The following is a 25397-nucleotide window of genomic DNA, read 5'->3' as shown; positions in this document are numbered from 1 at the left end:
ACTTTGAGGTTTGCAAAGATCTTTGCCTATATTACCTCATTTGATTCTCATAACAATCTTGTGAGGTAGATGCTTGTATGACACTCATTTTTGATGTTCAGTCTTTCAGTTATGTCTGGCTCTTTATAATTCCATTTTGGGTTTTTCTTGGCAAAATGCTAGTGTGAGTTACTATTTCCTTCTTCCAATTCATTTTACAAATGAAGAACTGAGGCAAACAAAGTTGAAGTGAATTGCCCAGGGTCATCCAGCTAGTACTTGTCTGAGATCAGAATTGAACTCAGGAAGATGAATCTTTTTGACTCCAGAGCTAGTTCTCTATCTACTGCATCCCCTAGATGAGTCTGACAGTGGTTAAGTTATTTGTCTAGCAACTAAAAGTGTTTGAGAGGATTCAAACTCATTTTATTTACTCCAAATTGAGCACTTTATCCACTGTGTGGATAATGTAGTTATCCACAATGCTTTTCATCAGTTGATTCCTTTCTACTTTTCCAGTATCCTTACATAATAATACCCTCCACTCACTCAAAAAATCTAGTAACTAACTTCCTTGCCTTTCTGCGTATATAATAGTACATATATTTTGTGTCTGAATTTTTTGTACTGGTTTTATTCAATTCCTGAAATGCTCTCCCTTCTCCCCTAAGGATTCTGCTGTGACAACTGAAATCCCACACTCTGTAGGATGCCTTTCTTGGTCCTTGGCTGACTGCTCAGAATATTCATGTCTGAAATTACAATCAGTTTATTCTGTATTATCCTACGTGTAAACAATTGTTTTGATGTTGTCTACTTCATTAGACTGTAATCTCCCAGAAGGCTACAATAATCTTGTCATAAACTGATAAACACACACACCAATGAATATATATTAGTAATGTATAAATATTCAATATAGAGAAGAGTTCTGTTTTGTAAACTTTCCAAGATGTCCTGTTGATGACCGAAACTGCATAGAGTACAGAATCCTACAAGGACAGTTATTTTAACATTTTAACACCTAAGTCAAACTTTAGGGTTGTCATGTCCCTAGTTTTGATGGTTCATCTTCTTCCACACTCCCCTCCCAATCCCCCCCCCCCAAAGCAATTGAAAAAAAGAACCTCCAAGTGAAAGCAGAAGAACTGATTCCCAAGGAAACCACTACAGGTATACTGCTGCTGTGGAAGGACTTCCAGGGCACAGAGAGGAGACCTTTGTACCACTATGCCACCTGGAAGCCTCCTGGTGTCTGGTGAAGTGCTCAACACTTCCTTGAACCATGTTCCAGTTCCCAATCTCATCTAGCAATAACCCCTTTCCTACCTCCTGGGAAATAGATGGTATCAAACTATGGAAAGTGAAACCATGGATAAAGGGATTCTACTGTATATATATATATATATATATATATATATATATATATATATATATATATATATATAAAGTAATGTAAAGGAATCAAGCTTCTTGTGAATTATTTTTGTCTGTGTCTCTGAATTTTTCTATATAGTTTAAATTAACTGGATGATGAAGATATCATGTTTCACTAATTCTGTTTATACCTGAATGATTTTCTCTTTGTCAGAGAAAGCACAAAGTGTTTACATCTTTATTTAGCTCTTCATGTTCACTGTCATACACACACAGAGTTCTTTGCAGGTCAAGGAATTACATCATAATTTAATCTAAGACAATTATAAGAATGATGAATATAACCTTCAATGAAATTAAAGTGATATTTTAGGTAGGACTGTTATTATTGCCATTTTACAAATGAGGAAACGGAAATAAATAGATGTCAAGGGACCTGCACAGGGTCCAATAGCTACAAATATTTGAGGTTAGATTTAAATTCAGATTCTTAATTACAGCCCAATACTCTACTTATGCTACCCAATTGTCCCTGATACTAATTCATGATTATTTTCTCTTCTCTGCAAAGTTCAAGTGACCTGGTGGAAGCTACACTCTCTCTGAGCCTCAGTTTCTTCATCTGTAAAATGTCAGAGTTGGATCACATGTCCTGAGTTCAGTTTTATATGCAATTCCATCAAGGCACAGGTACACACCTAAACCATGACCTGCCAACTTCTCTAGGGGGCTTATGGGATGGGGACCACCTGTTGTATCATTGGAGTATAAAGCAGATGTTCTGAAAGTTAGACTGCCCTATCTCCCATTACAGTTAATTACATTTAAATTACTCTTGGTGTGGTCTATGTTCTTTAATTCTCACTACACTAAATTGACTCCAAGCACAAGGATTCCTCTGTGTGTTTAATGTGTAATTTAATTATCAAAAGGCCTTCATCTAGAAAGGTCTAGCTTAGTAGAAATAGATACCCTTGTTCAAATTCACTAGAGCTGGAACAAGGTGTTAAGATACCCTCTCCACAAGATGTAAGCATATTGCCTCTTTGTGCTATCATCTACTAGAGGTGTCAGTCCTTTTCTGTGATACATAAGTGAGTTTTTCCAAAATTAATGCCCATAGACTGTAGAGAGGACAATTTCCTAGAACACAAACAATTGTACTTATAGATGACAAATAGTAAACAAATGTTGTGGGTGAATCCCCAAAAGTAGAAATTTTGAGACCATGATAACCCAGTCCAAATGTTTTCTGTAGGTTAGAGTTTCTTAACCTGGGATATATAGACATAAAAATATATATTTTGATAAACATAATCAACATATTTTGTTTCTTTTGTAATCCTATTAATCTTATTTTATGTATTTAAAAACATTTTTAGGAGATTATAGGCTTAATCAGCAAAGGGTTCTAAAGCCCCAAAAGAGTTAAGAAGTCCTTATATAGAGGAAGAAGACATATTGAAGCTTAGGAGATACTTAGATTGGATCACCAATAGAACATGCCACTATCTGAACCCACATGATATGTCTGGGGGGAACACTGTGTAATGGTAGCCCAGCAACTCAAGTTTTTTTTAAACTAACTCCTTACCTTCCATCTTAGAATCAATACTATGTATTAGTTACAAGGCAGAAGAGGAGAAAGGACTAGGAAATGGGAGTTAGGTAACTTGCCCAAGCATATAATTTTCATAAAATTCAAGATTAAAAAAAATTTTAGTGAAACTTCAGGAAAAGAAGCTCACTAACTCCCCAAATCAAGAAAGTGAATTCTTTTAAAGAGGACTCCAATATGATACTGGCTAAGAGATAAAAGGGAAGATAAGTGGAATAGAATTGGGGTAAGTGACCTCAGCAAGATAAGTCTATTATAAAACCAAAGATCACAGCTTTTGGGACAAAAATCCACAATTTAACAAAAACTTCTGGGAAAATTGGGGAAAAAAAAGATTAGGTTTAAATCAACATTTTATACCTTACACCAAGATAAATTCAGAATGGATGAATAACTTGAATGCAAAGAAGGAAACTATAAGTAAATTAGATTAACACAGAATAGTATACTTGTCAAATCTTTGGGAAAGGAAAGATTTTAGGACCAAGCAAGAGTTAGAAAAAAATACAAAATGTAAAATAAATAATTCTGATTATATTAAAAGGGTTTTGTACAAACAAAACTAATATAACCAAAATTAGAAGGAAAGCAAAAAATTGGGAAAATATTTATAAAAAAGAACTCTGACAAAGGTCTAATTATTCAAATATATAAGGGACTAAATCAATTATACAAAAAATCAAGCCATTCCCCAAATTGATAAATGGGCAAGGGATACAAATAGGCAATTTTTAGATAAAGAAATAAAAACTATCAATAAGCACATGAAAAAGTGTTCTAAATCTCTTATAATCAGAGAGATGCAAATCAAAACAACTCTGAGGTATCACCTCACACCTAGCAGATTGGCCAATATGACAGCAAAAGAAAGTAATAAATGTTGGAGGGGATGTGGCAAAATTGGCACATCATTGCTGGTGGAGTTGTGAATTGATCCAACCATTCTGGATGGTAAATTGGAACTATGCCCAAAGGGTGCTAAAAGACTGTCTGCCCTTTGATCCAGCCATACCACTGCTGGGTTTATACCCCAAAGAGATAATAAGGAAAAAGACTTGCACAAAAATATTTATAGCCTCGCTCTTTGTGGTGGCAAAATATTGGGAAATGAGGGGATGCCCTTTAATTAGGGAATGGCTGAAGAAATTGTAGTATTTGTTGATGATGGAATACTATTGTGCTCAAATGAATAATGAACTGGAGGAATTCCATGTGAACTGGAACAACCTCTAGGAATTGATGCAAAGTGAAAGGAGCATAACTAGGAGAACATTATACACAGAGACTAATACACTGTGGTACAATCAAATGTAATGGACTTCTCTACTAGCAGCAATGCAATGATCCAGGACAATTTGGAGGGACTTATGAGAAAGAACACTATCCACATTCAGAGGAAGAACTGTGGGAGTAGAAACACAGAAGAAAAACAACTTCTTGATCATATGGGTTGATGGGGATCTAAATGATCACCCTAGTGCAAATATCAATAATATGGAAATATGTCTTGATCTTTACATATTTTATATACATTTACCCAGTGGAATTGCACATTGGCTATGAGTGGTTGGGGTGGAGGGGAGGGAAATAAAATGAATCATGTAATCATGGGAAAATATTCTAAAATAATTAATTAAATACATTTTTTCAATTACAAAAAATTTCAAAAAAATTAAAGAAAACACTATAAAGAAGCCTAAAGAAACCATATACTGCATCTGAAAATCCAGAATGAACTTTGGGATGTAGTGAATTGAACTGAAGGGGGTTGAACACATTTATTTTTAACATAAACTCTTATGACAAAGGGGACTGCCCCCTAATTGGTTTTTGGTCAATGGGCCTACCAATCATTGGTTTTGATCTTTTCTTCTTTTATTTACCTCTTATCTCCAACTATAATAATTTCCCCTTAGAAAATGCAGTATTGTATGCACCTTTAGCTAAAAGTTCTTTAGAGGAATAAGCTGAATATTTGAAATGATTCACCAGGGAGACTAGGCATGTAAATCTGGGAGATTTTAACATACTCCTCTCCCAATAGAATCATAGGGGGAGATTATAAAAGGGAATTTTATTCCCTTTATTTTTAGTTTATTTTAAGTTAATCAATTAAGAATTTAAAATTTCCCTACTTAACACTTAGTAAGTCACTAAGAAAGAAAGTTCACTCCCTAAAAGGCCACAAGCACTGTCCCCCCACCCCTAGCAGTGCTAGGCAAATTGAAAAGCTATGATGAGTTCCTGAGATGTGATAGACCAGCCCACAGTGAAAGGAAGGAGAAACCAGAGAGACAGGGTGTGAAGTAAAGAAAACTGCTTATAGAAAAGCTAGCTGAGGGCATTCTGATTCATTCTGCTGTGTTGGTGGCTCTTGCTAAGGGAGGACTTCTGCATTGGTTTTTCTGCATTGGAGATTCTGCATTGGTGGTTTGAGGAGTTTGGCTTTCTTGACTCACTTGAGTTGAGAAGAACCTGGCCAGAAACACTGGCCTTTTGTGTCTTCTCCTGTCCCCAGTGTGACACTTTCTTCAGTGACCTACTCGGATCCAGACTTAGTTAATTTAGCTAGGCAATAGTTTCTACCTCCTTTCTACATTTTCCTTTCTTACTATCACCATTTTGCTGTAAGAAAGCTACTAACAGACTCATAGTTTATTTTTTTAATTATTATAAATTGTGACCATGAAAATTCTTTTTTTAATCATTATTATTTTTGCCAAACCAAAATTTTAATTATTACATTTTTCTGCCCAATTTTCATTATTACCCAGGGTCACCCAGCTAGTGTAAATGTCTGAGGTCAGAGCTTCACTCTCCATCCCTGGTTCTCTATCCACTAAGCCATCTAGCTGCCACCTAGTAATTCAACTCAAAAAAAATTATAAGGTACTATTCAATAAGAAAAGAAGAAATGGAAGGAATTAGGATAGGTAATAAGGAGGAAAAAAAAACCTCTCACTCTGCTGATGTTAGACAGCATATTTAAATCTACCGAAAACCTAATGTAAATCATTAACAACTTTAGCAAAGATTTAGGATATAAAATAAACCCACATAACCATTGGCATCTCTACCTATAAAATCTCTACCTATAAAATCCAATAGTAGGAGATAGAAAGAGAAACCTTATTTAAAATAACTGCAAACAATATAAATTACTTAGGATTCTGTCACCTAAGATAAATCCAGCAACTGTAGAATCACAACTACAAAATCCTTCTCAACCAAATAAAAGTCAGATCTAAAAATCTCAGAAAAAAAATTGCTCATGAGCAGGTCAAGTCAACATAATACAAATGATAATTCTATCTAAATTATCTCCTCAGTACCGTACCAATCAAATTACCAAAAATTATATTATAGAGCTGGAGAAATCATAACAAAATACATTTGGATGAACAAAGGGTCAAAAATAGCAAGAGAATTAATGAAAAAATATTAAGGAAGGTGGTTTAGCTGTAAGGGCTCCCAAACAGTATTATAAAGAGACAACCATCAAAGCAATCTGGTACTGGCTAAGAAATAGAATAGTTGGTCAATTGATTAGATTAGGCACTCAACATACAATAATGAATTATCACAGTAATCTAGTGTTAGACAAACCCAAAGATCCAAGGTTTTGGAAGAATAATTCAACAAAAATTGGAAAACTGGAAAGCAATATGGAAGAAATGAGGCACAGGCGAAAATGGATACATGATTTCAAAATAAAGGCTGATAGTAACAATAAACAAATTAGGGGAGCATGGAATAGTTTGCTTATCAGATCTATGAATGTCCAAATAAGACAAAGAGATCATTATGATATGTAAAATAGATAACTTTGGATACACTAAATTAAAAAAGGGTTGCACAAACAAAACCAATGCAACCAATATAACAAACTAGAGAAAATTAATAGCAAGTATCTCTGAAAGAGGTCTCATTTCTCAAATATATAGAGAACTGAGTCAAATTTATAGGAACACAAAGTATTCTCCAACTAAAAAATAGTTAAAGGATATGGACAGGTAATTCTCAGAAGAAGAAATTAAAATGATGTTTAATCATATGACAAAATGCTTCAAATCACTATTAATCAGAGAAATGCAAATTAAAACAACTCTGATATACCACCTCTGAGGTATCAGAGTGTCTAATATGACAAAAAAGGCAAATGGTAAATATTAAAGGGGATGTGAGAAAATTGGGGCATTAATATACTGTTGGTGGAGCTGTGAACTAATACAACCATTCTGGAGAGCAATTCGGAACAATGCCCAAAGGGCTATAAAACTGTATATTCTCTTTGACCCAGCAATAACATTATGAGGTCTGCATACCAAAGAGATTAAAGATAGTGGGGAAAGACTTACTTGTACAAAAATATTTATAGCAGCTCTTTTTATGATGGCAAAGAATTAGAAACTGAATGATTTTGGGAATGGTTGAATGACTAGTGATATATTATTGTAATGGCATACTACCATGTCATAAGAAATGACAATCAAGATGATCACAAAAAAATCTGGAAAGATTTAGATGAAGTGATGCAAAATTAAGTGAGCAGAACCAGGAGAATGTTATACATAGTAATAATGACATATGATGAACAACTGTGAATGATTTTATTATCAGTAATGAAAGGATCTTGTACAATTACAAGGGAATCATGATGAAAATGGTTGTCCACCACCAGAACAGGAATTGATCAAGTCTGAATGTATATGAAAGAATAGCACTCTTAACTTTATTTCTTCCATTAATTTTTTTCTCTAGTGATATGTCTTCTTTAATGACATGATGAACATGAAAATATGTATTGTATGATAATATGTGTACAAACTTGTCATCTTGTGGAGAGGGAAGGGTGGGTGGCAGAGACAAAACATGGATTGCAAAATGTCAGAAAACAACTAGTTAAAATTGTAGTAACCTGTAAAAATTTGTATAAAATTAAAAAAAAATTAAAGAAATCTTAAGGTATAGAAATGTTATGTTCCACTCTTAACCACTGTCATTTCACTCTTATATCATAGAGTAGCTTGTGATTAGGTAGGAGTAGGCAGTTGTCTCCCACTCACCCATGTTCAAAATCTTGGTGTCTTTTTTGATTTCGCTCTTTCTCTCATCTCACACATTCAACATAATGGTTGCCATGTTCTACTCATTCTATCTCTACTGTGTCTCATTGCCTCCCCTCAGTAACTGAAAAATTGCTTCCTAGGTATTTCTGTCTCCTTTTTATTCATATGTATATACATATATATATATATATACATATATATCTATTGTATTGTTGGTGTCATAACTACTCTGATGATGTCACTTTTCCACTTAAACTTTCAAAGGTTTCTCCTTGCTTGTAAATAATGCAAAAAAAATCCTGATATTTCAGCAGTGGACTTCACTTGAAATTGGAGCTCTAATATAATTTGCCAATTTCATCTCATCCTATTCCCCTTCATGTGTTCTACATTCTAGATGCACTACACTAACTTTCCATCTTCACACCTCCATTTTAAACCTGCCCCCCCCCCCAATATCCATAGGCTAGTTTATTCGTTCCCCTATGGCAGTAACAGACTTTATCTTACCTTCTCCTAGCTTCATCATTTAAAATCTATAACTTCCCTTATTGCCATACCCACATGCCAACTCCACCATAAAATCCTTCCCTGACAATTGCCCAATTTAAAGTGACCTTGCCATCTTCAAATTTCCCATAGTACTTTAAATAAAATTTATCTTTAAATGTATCATGCTTTTCCTGTGTCACCATCAAGAGCTGTGGCTTAAAGGAAAGAATGCAGGATTTCAGAGTCAGGAACTCTGGTTCATACACTGTTTTTGCCATTTATTGCCCCTGTGACAATGGGCAATTCAATTAAATCCCTCAGAGCTGTGGTGTCTTAATCTATAAAACAGAGATTTCAATATATATAATAATATGTATCTGACAGTGTTTTTGTGAATGTCAAATGAGATAATAAATGTGACTTCAAATATTATGAGTTATACTTATTGTGTATGTTTTTCTCCCCTCTTAGATAATTAGCAAGAAACAACATAAAAAATAATAAGTCCATAAAATTATCTTTTTCTTAAAAACTAATGTGGCAACTAACAACTAAAATCCATTGTGCTAAACATCACATGGGAAATTCTGCCTCAGATACTTATTAGCCATGTGTTCGTGGGGCAAATCACTTAAATTCTCTTTTTACAAATTAAAAAACTGAGACCAAAAGAGGTTAAATAATTTCCCGGGGTCACACAGCTAGTAAATATCTCAGAAAAGATGCTAGATGATATCTTGCTAACTCCAAGTTCAACATGCTCTCCATTCTGCTATCTAGCTGCCCAAACAATCAAATTATGTGTCTTCACATTAAATGCAGTAAAAGGAATCTGTGGGACAGTGGACAGAAAGGCAATCTTATAGAAAAGTGCTAAGTTCAAATTCTCCCTCTTATATCTCCTGGTTGTGTGACCCTGGACAGCTATACAGATTTTTGTTATTTTATGTTAACTATAATAAAATCATAAATCCAACACCAAAAAAGTACATTACAGAAAGTTTTCTTTCCTCCCCACTTTCCTCTTTATTTATGTTTAGGCTCAGAAGCTGCTACAGCATGAAACTTTATGAAAGAGTAACAAATCCATAAACTTTTCTTGTTCTTGAAACCTACTGGGGCAACCAACACCTAAAAGCCACATCTAAATATCACATAGGAAATTCTGCCTCCTTAAAAATAAATGCTGCCCTTGAAATTATGTCAGTGCTTCCAATGTGCTTTAAAAATATAGCTCACTTTTTTGAAACCTCTCCAAAAAACATTATATAGTGGAAAGGAAAAGTAATTACATTGCCAACCCCCACTCCCCTGAACAACAATGGATGCTTCATACATTTCTTTTCATTTATGCTATTGTGTTTTTTATTACTATTTTTATTTCACATTTAATCCTATGAAAAATCCAATTACTTATGAGCTGAAACTGAAATTCTAGAGAAAAATGTGTCAAGGAAAATCTTTTATTTTTCCTTTGTTTCCAGCCTTCTCCCTAAGTCGCCTGTCTCCCTTCCCTTAACTTCATTTTCTTCTCCAGTCCACATTCCCTCACCCTTATTCAAGTGTTTTACAGATTCACTTCATCAGATTTTCCAATGGCCTCCAGTATATCACCTGCAAAATCCACAAGCAGGAGTTATGTCTTAATTTCCCAATACCAAAACTCCTTCCAAGGCTTAGTGTATTGCTGGAAAATAATGAGTGTGCAATACTAATTTACAAATATATTCTAAACTGAGCCATGTTTCACATGCACAAAGCCCCATGCAATGATGAGGTCCACACAACTTTTAACTCCTTGTAGAACATTCAGAAGTATCAATAAAAAATTTCATAGTTGGACCAAATTCATTTGGGGGTTGGAGGGAAGGAGGAAAAGTAGGAAGAGATACTTTCTTGGGATGCTCTCATCCCTTGGTTCTTCTCCAACCTTTCTGCCTGCTTCTTCCCGGTCTTCTTTGCTGATTGATTATCCATATCACAGCCCCTAACTATAGCTATCCCTAAGGGTCTAATCTAGGATTCCTTTTCTTTGCTCTTTACTCTCAGTCATCTATACTCATTCCTTTTTGGTTCCATTATCTTTTCTACTCCAATGACTAACAGATCTATATATTTAGTTCCATCCTTGCCCCTTTGTATCAGTCTTACAATGACCAACTGCCTATTAGACATTTCAAAGTTTGTCCCAGAGAAATCTCAAATTCAAAATGTTAAAAAATAGAGCTCATCACCTTTTATTCCAAACTCATCTTTTTTTTCCCCAAAACTCCCTGGTTTGTAACCTTCAACAGTATCCTCAATGTTTTCTCTTTCACAGCATAAAGCCAATCAATTGCCAATTTCTGGCAATTCCACTTTGACATCTCTTACATTTGACTTCTCTCTAATTACACAGATTGTGGTTCTGTTGTGGGTTTTTTTGGGTTCCCAACTCTTTGTGACTATTTTAGGGTAGCCTTCACAAGGATACTGTAATGATTTGCCCTTTCCTTCTCCACCTCATTTTATAGAGGAGGAAACTGAGGCAAGCAGGGTTAAGCAATTTGTCCTAGGCCACACAGCTAGTGTCTGAGGCCAGATTGGAACTCATGAAGACAAGTCTTGCTGATTCCAGGCGTAGTGCTCTATCCACCGCAGTACCATTACTTAATGGTTCTCATGACCTTTGGCCTAGATTGTTTCAATAGCCTCCTAATTCATCTCTTTGCTTCAAATTTCTCTTCACTCCAATTCATCCTCCACACTGCTCCCAAAGTGAGTTCCTTAAGTTCAAAACTGACTATACAGCTCCTTCACTCAATAATGCCTATTGCTACTAGGCAAAAATAGTCTTCTTTGTAGCTATTGAAACCCTTCACAAGCTTGTTTCCACCTACCTCTCTAGGTTCTTAATCTCTTTGTATTTAATATTTTGTATTTATTTGTTAACAAACCTTTGTTAAGTACCTCCTATGTGCTAGGCACTTTGCTAAACATTTGGAGATACAAAAAAGAGGGGGGAAAAGAACAACAAAAAAGTGGTATTATCTTCCCTCAAAGAAATCCTAGCCTAGTACAAGAGACAACATGCAAACAATTATGTACAAATAAGATATAAACAGAATCAATTGGAGACTATCTTAGAGGGAAGACACAAATACTAAAAAGGTCTAGGGAAAGTTTAATGGGGTTTTAGCTGAGACGTGAAGGAAGCCAGAAGGTGCAGATGAGGAGAGAAAGTGATTCATGTATGGGGAACAGGAAAGGAAAAGGTCCAGAGTTGAGAGATGGAGTGCTTTGTGCAAGGAAGATAATGGAAGCTAAGGGCCGCTTGATCACAGAGTAAGTGAAGGGGAATAAAATATTAAAAGACTGGAGAGGTATGAAGAATCCTGGTTGCAAAGTTTTAAAACTCCAAAAGAAGTCATAGTATTTGCTTCTTTGACAGTTACTGGAGTTCACTGAATAAGGAGGGGGGGGAGACATTGACAGGTTTGTTATTAAAAGTATACAGAATCACTAAAGAAATATATAAAACTGATAGCAATGCCCTAAGAGAAGTGATCAAAGGATATAAATAAATAATTTGCAAAAGAATGGCTAATAAAAAGCATATAAAATGCTACAAATCACTATAACAAGAGAAATTACAATAATGGTAAACTTTGAGCTTTTACTTCAACCCAACAAACAAAAAATATTCATGATTCATGTTGTAGAGGTTGTGGGAAGTTAAGCTCACTAAGGTATTGGTGGATTTCAAAGCATGTATGACCACAGCAATTTGGAATTATGCATATAAAGTCACTGAACCATGCCTTTTAACTAGACACTTCAATTGCTAGTCATATAACTCAAGATATTACCAGAAAAAAAGAAAAGTTCTAAATAAAATAAGGGCAGTGGATAGAGTACAGAATTTGGAGTCAAGAAGACTAATCTTCATGAGTTTACAACTGGCCTCAGAGATTTACTAGCTGTGTGATCCTGGGTAAGTCACTTAACCCCATTTCCCTTAAGTTTCTTCATCTGTGAATAAACTGGAGAAGGAAATGGCAAACCACTCCTGTATCTTTGTCAAGAAAACCCCAAATGGAGTCACAAAAATAACTGAAACAAATGTACAATAATAAATATAAAACAAATATTTATAGAAGCACTTCTTATAGCAAAGAGCTGAGAGGAAAAAAAAGATATCAATGCACAAGGGAAGGGTTAAACAAACTGGTGTGTAAATATTGTCAAATTCTACAAGATATGAAAAATATGATCAATATAGAGAGGTATGAAAGATTTAAATTTACTGACAAAAATACATGGGGCCAAGAAAACAATACATATAATAACCACACAAATGTAAATGGAATAAACAATCACAAAAGAAATAAAAATACTCTGTATTACTTTAAAGTGTGGCCTGTAATATAGAAAGAAAATCTCTGTACATCCACCACTTGAAAATCAAACACATTGTCCAAAATTTTTAATGCATTGTTCAGTTTTGCTACTTTGGGCTCTGATTCAGAGGAAATTTGGTTATTTGACAAATATAGATCAATAAAATTTTATTGAAGGAAATACATTTCACTTTTAGAATAAAATTTTATTTATTAATAAACCTTCTGGTGCTGGCAAGTGGAGTGAAGAAAGCAATCCTGATAGAATGAAAGGCATGAAAGGTGATATAAAAAATTAGGTAATGACATATTTCTCCTATTTGCCCATTCTTCCTGAGTCTGGCTCTATTAAAAAAAAAACAAAAAAAACCAACCACCACCAAACTCTCTTCCATGATGCAAGTCATCTGAATCCTGTGGGTCTCTTTTCTTTGTAATCAAGTATCTCTAATATCCTTATGCTGTTCTTTCTTATAAGAAAGCTGTCTCATTTAAAGACCATGGGGTATATAATGTAATCAATGTTTTATTGTTTAATTAAGGTTATGAACTTCTTGCAACCTAATTATAGTTAATTCCTTTCCAGTGATGAGTCAGATAACCATACTGAAGAACAATAGGAAGAGGCAGAATAACACAAAGACCTCATATATGATATTAAAGCTTTCCTAAAAAGAACAAATTGAACAATGAAAAGAAGAAAGTGGCATCAATGTTGATTAGGGTTGTTTGTCCAGTTCATGAATAGCAGGCTATCATAAAAAAAAAATGTATGGCTGATACTCCCTGACAAGTTCATCTCATTGTTTTAGAGACAAAGCTTTTTGCTATTCATTAATAAAGATTCATCCTGCACTTAATCGGTCCTTTAGAAAAAGGTTTTAGAATGATGCAGAACAGGCCACAGAGGTCACCATGACAGCCCAGACTCAATCAGTGGACAGTTGTCATGGTAGCAAAATCTAAGGAGTTGGTGTCGTGTTTTTTTTTTCCTTTCCAGATAAAACACCTTTTTATTGGACAGAACAAACATATGCATATCAGCCCTTGACTGTTAACAAGCGAAAAAGAGACTCTCGATCTTTCTTTTCATATAACATAACATTCTGCTTGAATAGAAAACCATGCACATTAGACATTCAAAAATTCTATTTTAAAATGCTGTCTAGAAGGTGAAAAGTGTACAGGAACAATGCGTGACAACCAAGAGGGAAAACATATTGGGGAAAAAAACATACATGGAACAACATTCCCTCATTTGGTCATAATCATCTGTTTTTATGTGAAGGTGTGTGAGCTTTGAAATCTGAAAACCCTCATTAAGCTAAACAGGCTTTCAGAAAAGCTCAGAGCTTGTAAACTCAGCTGGAGCTTATTACAAGATCAGTTATGTGTTTTTCAGAGGCTTTGTTGTTATGAGCTCAAACATCTGAGATAAGTGATTTCAAGCTCTCTCCAAGTTTAGTTCGAACAAAACTGGCCACTGTGAAAATACGGCCAACAATCCCTTGCATTGGTCTTAAGCGGTTTAATTCTACCCTATGCTGGAAACCTCTGTGCCACTGTGTGTATCATTTGGCATTCTGGACCACAGAGTACAATTCACTGTTACATTTCACCATAAATTCGAGGCTGGCCAGACAATGTGCTCTATAGTGGAATAAATATGCGTTCTAATGAATAGTTGAAATCCAACCTGACTGATGTGAAATATGAGGAATAAAGGGAGCTTTTCCAGATTTGAGGCCAATAACAAAAGACCCAGAATTAGGCACTACCTGAAACAAATTAATCTGAGAATAGTTCAACCAAGAAGAAAAAGAGGGAAGAGAGAAGACTAAAAATATAGCAGAAAGATCACTGATCCTCAGCGACCTAGGTTCAAATCCCAGCTTGGCCACACATCACCAGGGAGATCCTGGATAAACTGGTTCACCCTTCTGGACTTCAGTTTATTCTATAAAAAGAGGGAGTTGGACTGTGTAATGACAAAGATCCTTTCTCACCTTTAATCTATAATCAGATAAAAAGTAATTGTTGTTCATTTTCTAGAAAACAGACAATGTTGCTCATTTTCTAGAAAACAAAGACTTAATGTTGCTCATTTTCTAGAAAACAAAGACTTAAGGAAGGAACCAAGGTCCATTATTAAAATCAATCATAGACTACCTAAGGAGTTCACTGGATTCTGGATTTACTGCCAGAAAGCACTTAGATGTTAAATTCTAGCCCATCACTGATGAAATGCCAAAGTCACACAGCTATTAAGTGTCCAAGGAAAAACTCAAACCCAGACATTCTCAACTTTAAATCTAGCACTTGATTCAGGGCAGGGATACAATAGGTATTCTTAAATTGGGAGTTAAATAAAGCAACATTTTATTCAATTATGATTTTTTAAAATTCATTACTGTCAATGAGGTCCATGACACTAAGAAGTTCAGAACTCTTCACTACAGTTTAGTCTAAATTAGTTTTAAAGACGAGTGCCTTGTCCAAGGTCACACAGATGGGAGAGAGCAAAGGTACTTTGAACTTAAGTCCTCAGACTCCAAAATTCATCAGTCTTAATTATTTCCTAAAGCTGAATATAGCATCCTCCCCATTCAAGACATTACACTTCAGTTTATAAAAATTCAATTTGCTCAAAAGTATTTGCTACCCATGCTTATTGAATAAAACCACTAACTTCTTTTAAGCAAGTTATTCGAGTCAATTTTAATTCAATTTAATAGCTATTAAGCTATTAATAGACCTCGTAAGCTATCTTCTACAGCATTAGAGAAATAAGTGACAAACCACTCGAGTATCTTAACCAAGAAAACTCCATGTACAACATTGATATGCAGTAATCCATGGGGTCACAACTGGATAACTGAATAACAGCAAACCTGCAGTGTACAGAATAAGCCAGCCTTGGGTCCAAGAAGGCTTAGATTCACATTTTGCCTTTGGCATCAACTGCCACTGTGAGGCTAGGCAAGTCACTTACTTCTCAGCAATCAGGCAAATGTCTAAGACTATTAGTTGATAAAAAGGTACTTATTTACACTCATTTACATTGGCAGAGGAGTTTCTCCACATCTGATGGATCCCTAGGCCAATCATATCACAGGTCACAGTTTATAGTAAAATAAACATTTCTAAGTTATAAAGCCTAGAAAGCAAATAGCAACTATACCATGGGGAAAAAACATCTCTCAGTATTTTCCTATTGATTCTATAATTTTATTAAAAGTATATAAATCAAAAGGCATCATGACATAATAGAGAGCAAGTCCAGGATTCCAGTCCTGCCTCTGACATAGACTATCTGGTCATTTAAACTCTCAATGCTTCAGATAACTCTCTTAAGAGTGTAATTCTGGGGGCAGCTGGGTAGCTCAGTGGATTGAGAGCCAGGCCTAGAGACGGGAGTCCTAGGTTCAAATTTGGCCTCAGACACTTCCTAGCTGTGTAACCCTGGGCAAGTCACTTGACCCCCATTGCCTACCCTTACCACTCTTCTGCCTTGGAGCCAATACACAGTATTGACTCCAAGACGGAAGGTAAGGGTTTAAAAAAAAAAAAGAGTGTAATTCTAACAAAGACTCTAACAGTAAAACTGTAGCTTAGTTCCAGCATCCACTGGAATTTGAAAACCTAATCCCTCACCTTCCTCTCCTCCCCCAAATCAACTATTATTTTATGGGAAATTCCCTCTATATTCAGGATTGTACTTTGATACTACAAAGAAGATAATATTTAGAAGACTAGGTCCTTGCCCAGAAGACTAACAGCAATGTTAGGTTGTTGTTCCAAAGAGCTTGAAGACCACCAACATGACATCATGGTTCTGGGGTCAGTGTATATAGTGTGTCCAACTGTGGCTGACCAGACTAATATGAGTCCTGAAATCTCGACTGCAAGTTGGGCTCATTTAGCTCATATGACCATTTGGGATGGAAATGACTCGAAATATGCAGATCTCAATGGGTGATATTTTGGACTGGTGCATAACTTGTAGTTAAGCGAGGCAGACGGCATGAAGTCATTGGCTTCCCTCTCTTCTAGTCATGTCTGGTGGCAAGGCAAAAGTAAGGATGACTGGCAAGGGTTTGGGATGTAGTGAATAACATTGGATTCTTCAATGTCTTAAAAAGCTCTAAGCTTCCCTCTACCGAGACTGCTTCCACCATCTTCATGGCCACTGAGCCAAATAATTCTCATCCACTCCTACCAGGGTTGTCTTCACATGCCTGAAGTAGACACATCCCTAACTCACTGATGGATGCTGAGATGATTTACTGGAATGTGGCCACTTAGAATGTTACAGATTCTTGGAGCCTCAGATGAGAGCTGGGTAGCAAGTGGACACCAAAGAAGGAAAGGAGCCCTGAAAAGGGCTTGGCAAGGTACTAGTCTTCTCTGAACATCCCTATACACTCATCAACAACAATATACTTGTTATTAAGAACACTGAAAATCTGTCCCCAAACAAGTTTCAAAGAAAATTAAAATAAAGAGAACAAAAAAATTATTACTGTTTGTTGTAGGATTTTGTTACCTCTTCAAGGTCATGGGGTTTTTATTTCAGTTAATTTTCATCGATTTATTTTTATTATGAATCATCTATATTCTCCAAAAAATCCTCAGAGAATTAAACAGGTAGCAAAGAAAAAAAAAACAATTGACCAATACCAACCAACATATGGAAAATTTCCAACATTACATGTTGTGTTCCACCCTCATAATTCCCCTACACTTCCAAATAAGGAAGGGGAGAAGTGATATGTGCTGTTTTGCATGGCCACTTCACATCATCAAAGGAGGCACATGAAAAGGATTCAACACAATGACTTCTCTCCATGAGCAATGTCCTCTGCCTCCAATTGTAAACTTAAGAAAAAGAAATAAACAAAAAATGAATGACATTCTTTTTTTCCCCACACTGGAGCAGAAAACAAATGACCTTTTCTTTTTCAATTATTAGGTAACTACATCAGAGTTGACACCACTCACTGCTGGCTCTTCATAGAATTACTAATTTATTAGCACAATCGAGCTACAGTATTAAGAAAATTTGTAACAGAAGCTTTTTAATATTGTGTCTTAATCCAAGGCTAGATTTGTAAGAAACCTCTCCACAAAGGAATTAAATGAATCAGTCTGCTTTTTTGAAAGACCTTTACTTCTGGCTTAGAATCAATACTGTGTATTGATTCCAAGGCCAAAGAATAGTAGGGACTAGATAATGGGGGGCTAGGAGGGGCCCAGAATCATACAAACTAGGAAGTATATGGGATCAAATTTGAACCCAAGACCTCCCTTCTCCAAGCAAGACTCTATATTCATTGAACCACCTAGCTACCCACCACCCAAGCCAGTCTGTTTTGAAAGCAACAAATCCTTTAAAAAATTTGACTTCTACAAAGAAAAGCCAAAAATATGTATTTGTTACTTAAATGGAGTCACTCAAGGGAATGGGAGGAAGGCATAAAAAAAAAGAAAGGATATTGATCTGATCTTCAGCAAAAGTTAACCTTTTTGTGTGTCCTAGAATCCTTTAGGAGTCAAGAAAAGCTAATGGATCCCTTCCCAGAAGAAAGATTTTTAATGCACAAAATAAAACACACAAAATTAAATAGAAAATCAGTTATATTGGACAAGTTATAAACCTACTATTAATTCACAGACTTCAAGTTAAGAATACCTGAAATAGTTAGAATGAACACCTGAAATCTAGGGAAGCCCATCACACACTTTCACAATGCAGTTAGGATGAATTGTTCCAAAACAAATTGGGAAAGGACAAGGAAGAGATATGACTAAGAATATTTCCAAAGAATTTCAGGCAAGACAGTCTAGTCTTTCAGCTCAGCAAGCCGTGAGACTGCAAAATCACATGACTCCTGGGTCCATGGATTAAGGAAGGGCAGATATCTCAAGTGTCATGGCAACCCCCAGGAGGTATGGTCCTTCCTCCATCAGCACCACTTTGAGGTTTTAAAAAAAGAGATGGACAAGTCTTGGTCCCATGTGTCTGATTGGTTTTTGCATCACTGACGTCACATGCAGGGAGTTCCCAATCATCTAGGGCACTAGCAGCTTCTAGCCTGGAATTGGAATGCTCCAGGTGATGAAGATTCCAAATATGGGGGTTCCAAAAAAGAGTAAGATTAGAAGGAGGAGAGGTGGGTGTACTAGTAAAGAGCAGGCATTACTAGTTAGTGGACAGTTTTCTGGATGTGGAAAGATTAGCCCATAAAACATATTGTTTTTTTTTTCCTAAATTGAAATTTTTTATTTAATTAGTTAATGTAGAATATTTTTCTATGATTACATGATTTACATTCTTTCCCTTTCTGTCCCCTCCCCCCCCCTTCCCCGTAGCCAACACATAATTCCACTGGGTTTTACTTGTGTCATTGATCAAGATCTATTTCCATATTATTGATAATTGCACTAGAGTAAAACAAGATCATAAACAAGGTTTTGTTTTTGTTTTTCCCTACATTACGACATAGATAGGATGTTGGGAGCAGCCGGGTAGCTCAGTGGATTGAAAGCCAGGAGGTCCTGGGTTCATATCTGATCTCAGATACTTCCTAGCTGTGTGACCCTGGGCAAGTCACTTAACCCCAGTTGTCTAGCCTTTAACACTATTCTGCTTTGGAATCAATACATAGGATTGATTCTAAGACAGAAGATGGAAAGTAAAGGTTTAAAAAATAGATATGATGGTCAGAATTGCTTGTTGATATGGCCTATTTTTCTGTACTTTGATAAGCACTAAGACTATATAAATATGGAATATACTATATATATATGTATATTATATATGGAAAAATAGATAGTATCTGTCCTTTAGGGGCATACTCTAATGGAGGAAGACCCACTACATAAAGGTGAGCTGAAAGGCTGGAAAAAAAGAGGTGAAATATGAAGGTTTCTTCATGGAATGGGGACATTATAGAGAAGGTCCAGAAGAGTCAAGAGAGTAGCAGTCTAGACAGGAATGAAGACATGGCTGGACTAGACATCCTCCATAAAATAAATGTTTGTCAAGAGTCAGTGAATTGAAGGGAGAAGCCTTAACAGCAAAGGGTGTTATCCTATTCCATCTTCTAATCTTTACTATCCAATATGTTGTAGATTTTTAAAAAAATTCCTTCCTGGGAGTAGGGGACCAGTACAAAAAACAGTGGCTATGAACAGAAAAAAGTCTTCTTAAATCCAGAATACAATATTTAAAGAGTGATATAAATATAATCTATTAATATTTTAGAAACATTTATTTAAATCTAGAAATCTTATCATTTTATAGATTTTATGTTTGTAGAAAATGGAGGCCAAATAAAGATGATTTTCTTTCCTTTTTTTATTAAACCCTCATCTCCTGTCTTGGAATCAATACTACATATTGGTTGTAATACAGTGGAGCAGTAAGGGCTAGAAACTGGGGTTAAGTGACTTGCCCAGGATCATACAGGTAGGAAGTATCTGAGACCAGATTTGAACCTAGGAGCTCCTATTTCTGAGTCTGACTCTCTTATCCCCTGAGCTACCTAGCAGCCTCTGGAGGACAAGTTTCTTCTCTAGTCACTGAGGTAATATGTGGCCTCCTTACAATTCAAACTCAGATTCTCAGTCTCAAACTCCTCACACTTGCCAGTGTACCACCTCCCTCCTCCTCCTCCCCCACCACAAAATGAGCACACACTTAGCTCTGCCACAAAGATCATATACAGGCTAAATTTGGCTTTGGAGCCGAACTACATAGTAATTACCTAGATTTCCACTTTTGCTACCTTTATCTTTCCTCTTCCCTCTCTAATACTGCCATTCAGATGGCTAACTACCACTTGAAGGTTCTTCTTTAGATGCTTTCTTCAATGCCAGGTCTGCCAACATCTTAGCCACCTTCATTCCCAAACTTAGAAATAAGGAGTCACTTTCATTAAATTATCTTCTCCATCTAGTCTATTGCCAAAAAATTGACATCTATAAATATGCTTTTTGCTCCATATTACAATAGTAAATTGAATGTTGAACCATCATAATCTTCTTTGCTCACTGCTCTCGAATCCTCTATAAACTATAAAAGTATGTGATGATGCAACTGTTAAACACACAACCTCTTTTTTTTCTTATCCTCCTCCATTCATTTCAAATTTAGTGAGAAACTCAACCTCTGCTTGTCATTTTTATGAAACAATTTCTAATTTTTCATACTAGATTTCTACATGGGAGAAAGTGATTATATTCATCCATAGATGCATAACCACAAAGTTACTTTCTTTTCCCTCTTCATGGGTTTTCAAATCTTAAAAACTGAGGACAGAAAAATAGAAAGGAGAAAAAAATCTAAATCAGGGATTAACCTTTTTGGTATCTATGGACACCTTCACAGAGTAATTTTTTTCAAACATTGATTTATATTGAGAAACCAATTATAGATAAATCAATACGTAGTTATTTTTTCCCCATCTAAGTTCACAAATATTGGAAAATCTATCCAAAGACCCCTTGGATTTGGAATTAAGAATACCTATAGTAAAAGAAACATTTTCTCCAAAACATAAACAGCATCTTCCTGAAATAAAAGCATATTTCTTTTAAATGGGAAGAGGTAGGTAAGAATTGATAATATTCAATGGCTTAGTTTGCCCTGTATCATGAGTCTGAGAAAACACAGGCTTCACTTGGACCTATTTAACGTTAACGCCCATAAAGCTAGATTTCTACCTCTTCATTCTTATATATATAAATAATAGTATGCTTTTATATTACATACAGAGGAACCACATACCTATCTCTATGCAACAAATGTAATACTTAATTTAAAGGAGCATTTAAAAACATATTTCTTAGGCTATTAGAAAATTAGAATAATCTATCTTCTATTAAAAAGACCAATAAAGAATTAATTAATGAAACATTAACTTTAAAGCAACAGCTCCTACATATAGATCTTCCTTGGAGACATTTTAAAAGGTTATTTTGTTGTATATGATTTCTAAGTTTTAAAATAAATGTTCATATCAGCCAATTATAGGTGGTAATAATTAATGAGAGCCTCACTATTGTTGTATAAAAACATATTACACTGTATTATACCTTGACAGATTACTACTCAGTGATAGCTATTAGTAAGTCTTCCTAGGCATTCTCAAATTATTCACACAACAGTAATTAGGTGTGTGGATTTGCAACTGAAATGAAAAACACTTCACACTATTTGTCTTGCTCTGAATAAAACTGTCATTATAGCACACTGTAGACTTTTTTGTGTTTCATAATAATGCTGCATGTTTTGTTCATTATCTTAATGAATTAAAGATAATAGATGCAATACTTCTTCAATTCTTTAATACTTTCAAGGCTCATGATTTCGTCAGTGAGGGTCCTCCCTCTTCAGATGCAGATTGGAAAGTATTCCATGCATTAAAAGCTGATCTTTCAGAATCAGAGGTAGAAAAAAATTTATCTCCTTGTTAGCCAATCTTGAGGTGATGAGTTTCTCTGAATTCAAGTAAGTCATGAAATACTCACTTAAGGCTTTTCCAATCTAGTTGGGCATGAGAAAGCTCTGCTCACAGTCTTCAAGAACCTACGGTTTTGAAGTCAGTGGGGTATTGGATTCCAGCTTTTGTGGAGGGTCAAATATACATTGTGGGAATGGAGAAGAACAAGAGTCAACATAATCTAAGTTCAGCTTTACCAAAAATTTGTTAAGAACAAATACACTAACAGCCCACTTATCTGTAACTTATCTGAAACCTCATCCATTAAGAACTCAATTACAAAGTGAAAACCAACAGGAAGGGAGACCCCCTGGCCCCTCACAACACACAAATGACATTCATAATTTATAATAGTAGGAAAATGGATGGCAAAATAACAAAGACTTGGTTCTACCAGAGAATCTCAAGCTAAGCTTTTGCTTTACAATTATGTATAGACTTTAGAATAGTGAATTGACCAGGTTGGTTAGCAGGTTTCTCAGGATAAACTTCAGTTCTTCTACAGAAAGAGAAAGAGCATGAAAAGGCTGCTAAGTATTGAGAAAACAAGCCAAGAAATGACAGAAGTAGGAAAAGGCAGAAAAGTATAAGTGTGGAACTACTGTCCTACCCACTTTCATAACCCCTGAGGGCAAAAATGTAATACCACAGGATGTTCAAACACTAATCCCTTTTATAAATTGTTTTTAATGATGCTCCTAAGTAATTAACTAAATAAAAGTTAAATGTATTTATTGTGCTCCTTATTTATTAAAGCAAGGGTTTGTATAATACATGGACATTCACATACTACCCCATATATATATATATATATATATATATATATATATATATATATATGTGCGTGTGTGTGTGTATGTATATATATATATATAAAAGATTCTTACTAGAATAAAAAAATAAGTTTAGGACCATAAAAGAGCAGCAATCCTCATTTATTTTCCAAATACACTAAACTAAAATTTGGGCCCTCATAATGCCAAATAAAATATTATGGCATTTAAAAACTGTATTAAATGTTTGTAGTTCAGATATAAAGCAAAATCTTTTCTTTAAATGAAAACTAGGATGTAATTATTGAAAAGCCAGTTCATATAGCACTGCTATTATCCAGAAATTAGGAATATTGTACCAAAAATTACCATATTTTAATGACAGCAGTAATTCTCAATTAGCCTGGATCTACACACAGTACACTAGGGTTGGACATTTGATGGCTGTCAATAAAAAAGTACTTTTTAAGGATTTAAATGTATCTTTTAAATTGGTGCCTTTTATGGATAATTTAAAAATTCCTGGTATTGCTATTGGATTCATATTCATATCTCTGAAACTCTAGCAGTAAGATGCTAATGGTTTTTGAAAGAGAAAGGTCAGTTCAGAAGTGAGGGGAGGAGGTTGAAAAATACATATTTTTCCAGATTACAACATATGAAGATGCACTGTTGGAGGGAACCCAAGCTCAGCTGAGTTCATTTCTACATTTTACTAAAATATATCCATATCTATTTATCTATCTATCTATCTATAATACAATGGAAATAATTGGTAATCTGACATAGTGGACAGAGACTTGGTACAAGTCTTGGTACAAGAAACATCTGAGATCAAATCAGCTATTTAATAAAAAATACCTTTGTGGTAGTGGGTAATATCACTTAATCTCTCTGAGTTTCCGGCAGATCCCTAAGATTTACCTACAAAATTACAGACCAATTGCCACCTCCAGTTGGCCTAATGATATATCCCTGATGAAGTCAGCAAAATGTTGCCAAATACATAAAGTAGAACCATTGCAAACAATTGACCCCCTTAACATATTAAACAGTATTCCACAAGGATAAAATATTAAAACATATCTACTAAAATACACATCACAACTCTATTTAGACTCCTGTTTTCAGTATAGATATTTCCCTTAAATAAATACACTTCACTTTTTAGGAACATCAGATTTATGCAAAATGCATGAGATGAGGGCATTATGGAATCATCTAAGGGACTCCCTAATGCTGTGACACCAAAAACACTCATAGGTTCATGGAAAAGTATGTATATAATAAAGCCAATATCAAGGTGAGAAATTATGAAGGACTCCTAAGGCATACAGAACACACATATATTCCTTCCTGTGAAGAATAGCTACTTGGACTCTTCATCAGAGGACTTTCAATTGCATTTTTTGATGATGACTGTCATGGATACAAATATTAGGATATATCTTTGGTGCCTCTAAACTAAGCAGTTTCAATCTAGACTTCTAAATGTTTTGAATAGTTCGAGAGTTCCTAAAGCACATCTGAATCTGCAAGAGGGTACAGAATTATCCTGCCCCTTTCAGAAACTTTAGAATTTCTGAGACTAAGAATAGGGTTAGAATGTCAGGAAAGATTCTCTTAAGTCACTGAGCAAAAAAGGAGAACCAGATCATCTTAAGCCTCTATCATCACCCCATATCAAAAAAGATGTCCTAAATATTTCTTCTTGAATCAGAGGAAAGGCTTTGACTACTCAAATCTTCTGATTTAATGTGATCTAACATATAAACTATTGTTCCATCATGTCGACCTCTTTATTGCCCCAGGGATCATAGCTATCTACGGGATTTTCCTGGCAGATATATTGGAGTGGTTTGTCATATCCTTCTCTAGTAGATCCAGTGGATCCTTTTATAAGCTGTTAGACCTAAGCAGGATATTCCACTGGGGAGCAGACTGTCAAAAGAAACTAAAAATTCTATACATCTCTTATAATTCATTTTCTTCTGGTAAATATTCATCCTATAAAATGACACATTGATATTTCTGCATTTGTAATCCTTCTTAATCCTCTTACCAAGATTAAGTTGTACCTGGTAAAGAAACTCAATGGTTAATTTTTTGTTTATCATCTTCCTCAGATTTATTCATATTAATGGTGCTTTCTTTTATTTCTATCTAATGTGTTGGAATCAAGTACACTACATGGATCTGGAAGT

At 35.1% G+C, this 25397-nt stretch overlaps 1 protein-coding gene across 4 annotated transcripts in view; it reads right to left on the bottom strand.

The window, feature by feature from the left end:
- The window catches only part of PRKD1 (protein kinase D1), a 415044-nt gene that overhangs the window by 191100 nt on the left and 198547 nt on the right, over positions 1–25397 (bottom strand). The gene's annotated exons all lie outside the window — the stretch shown is intronic.

This window comes from Monodelphis domestica, chromosome 1, assembly GCF_027887165.1.
Source record: "Monodelphis domestica isolate mMonDom1 chromosome 1, mMonDom1.pri, whole genome shotgun sequence".
Taxonomy (NCBI): domain Eukaryota; kingdom Metazoa; phylum Chordata; class Mammalia; order Didelphimorphia; family Didelphidae; genus Monodelphis; species Monodelphis domestica.
The sequence above is the reverse complement of the archived record's forward strand: the minus strand, read 5'-3'. Positions and strand labels throughout refer to the sequence as shown.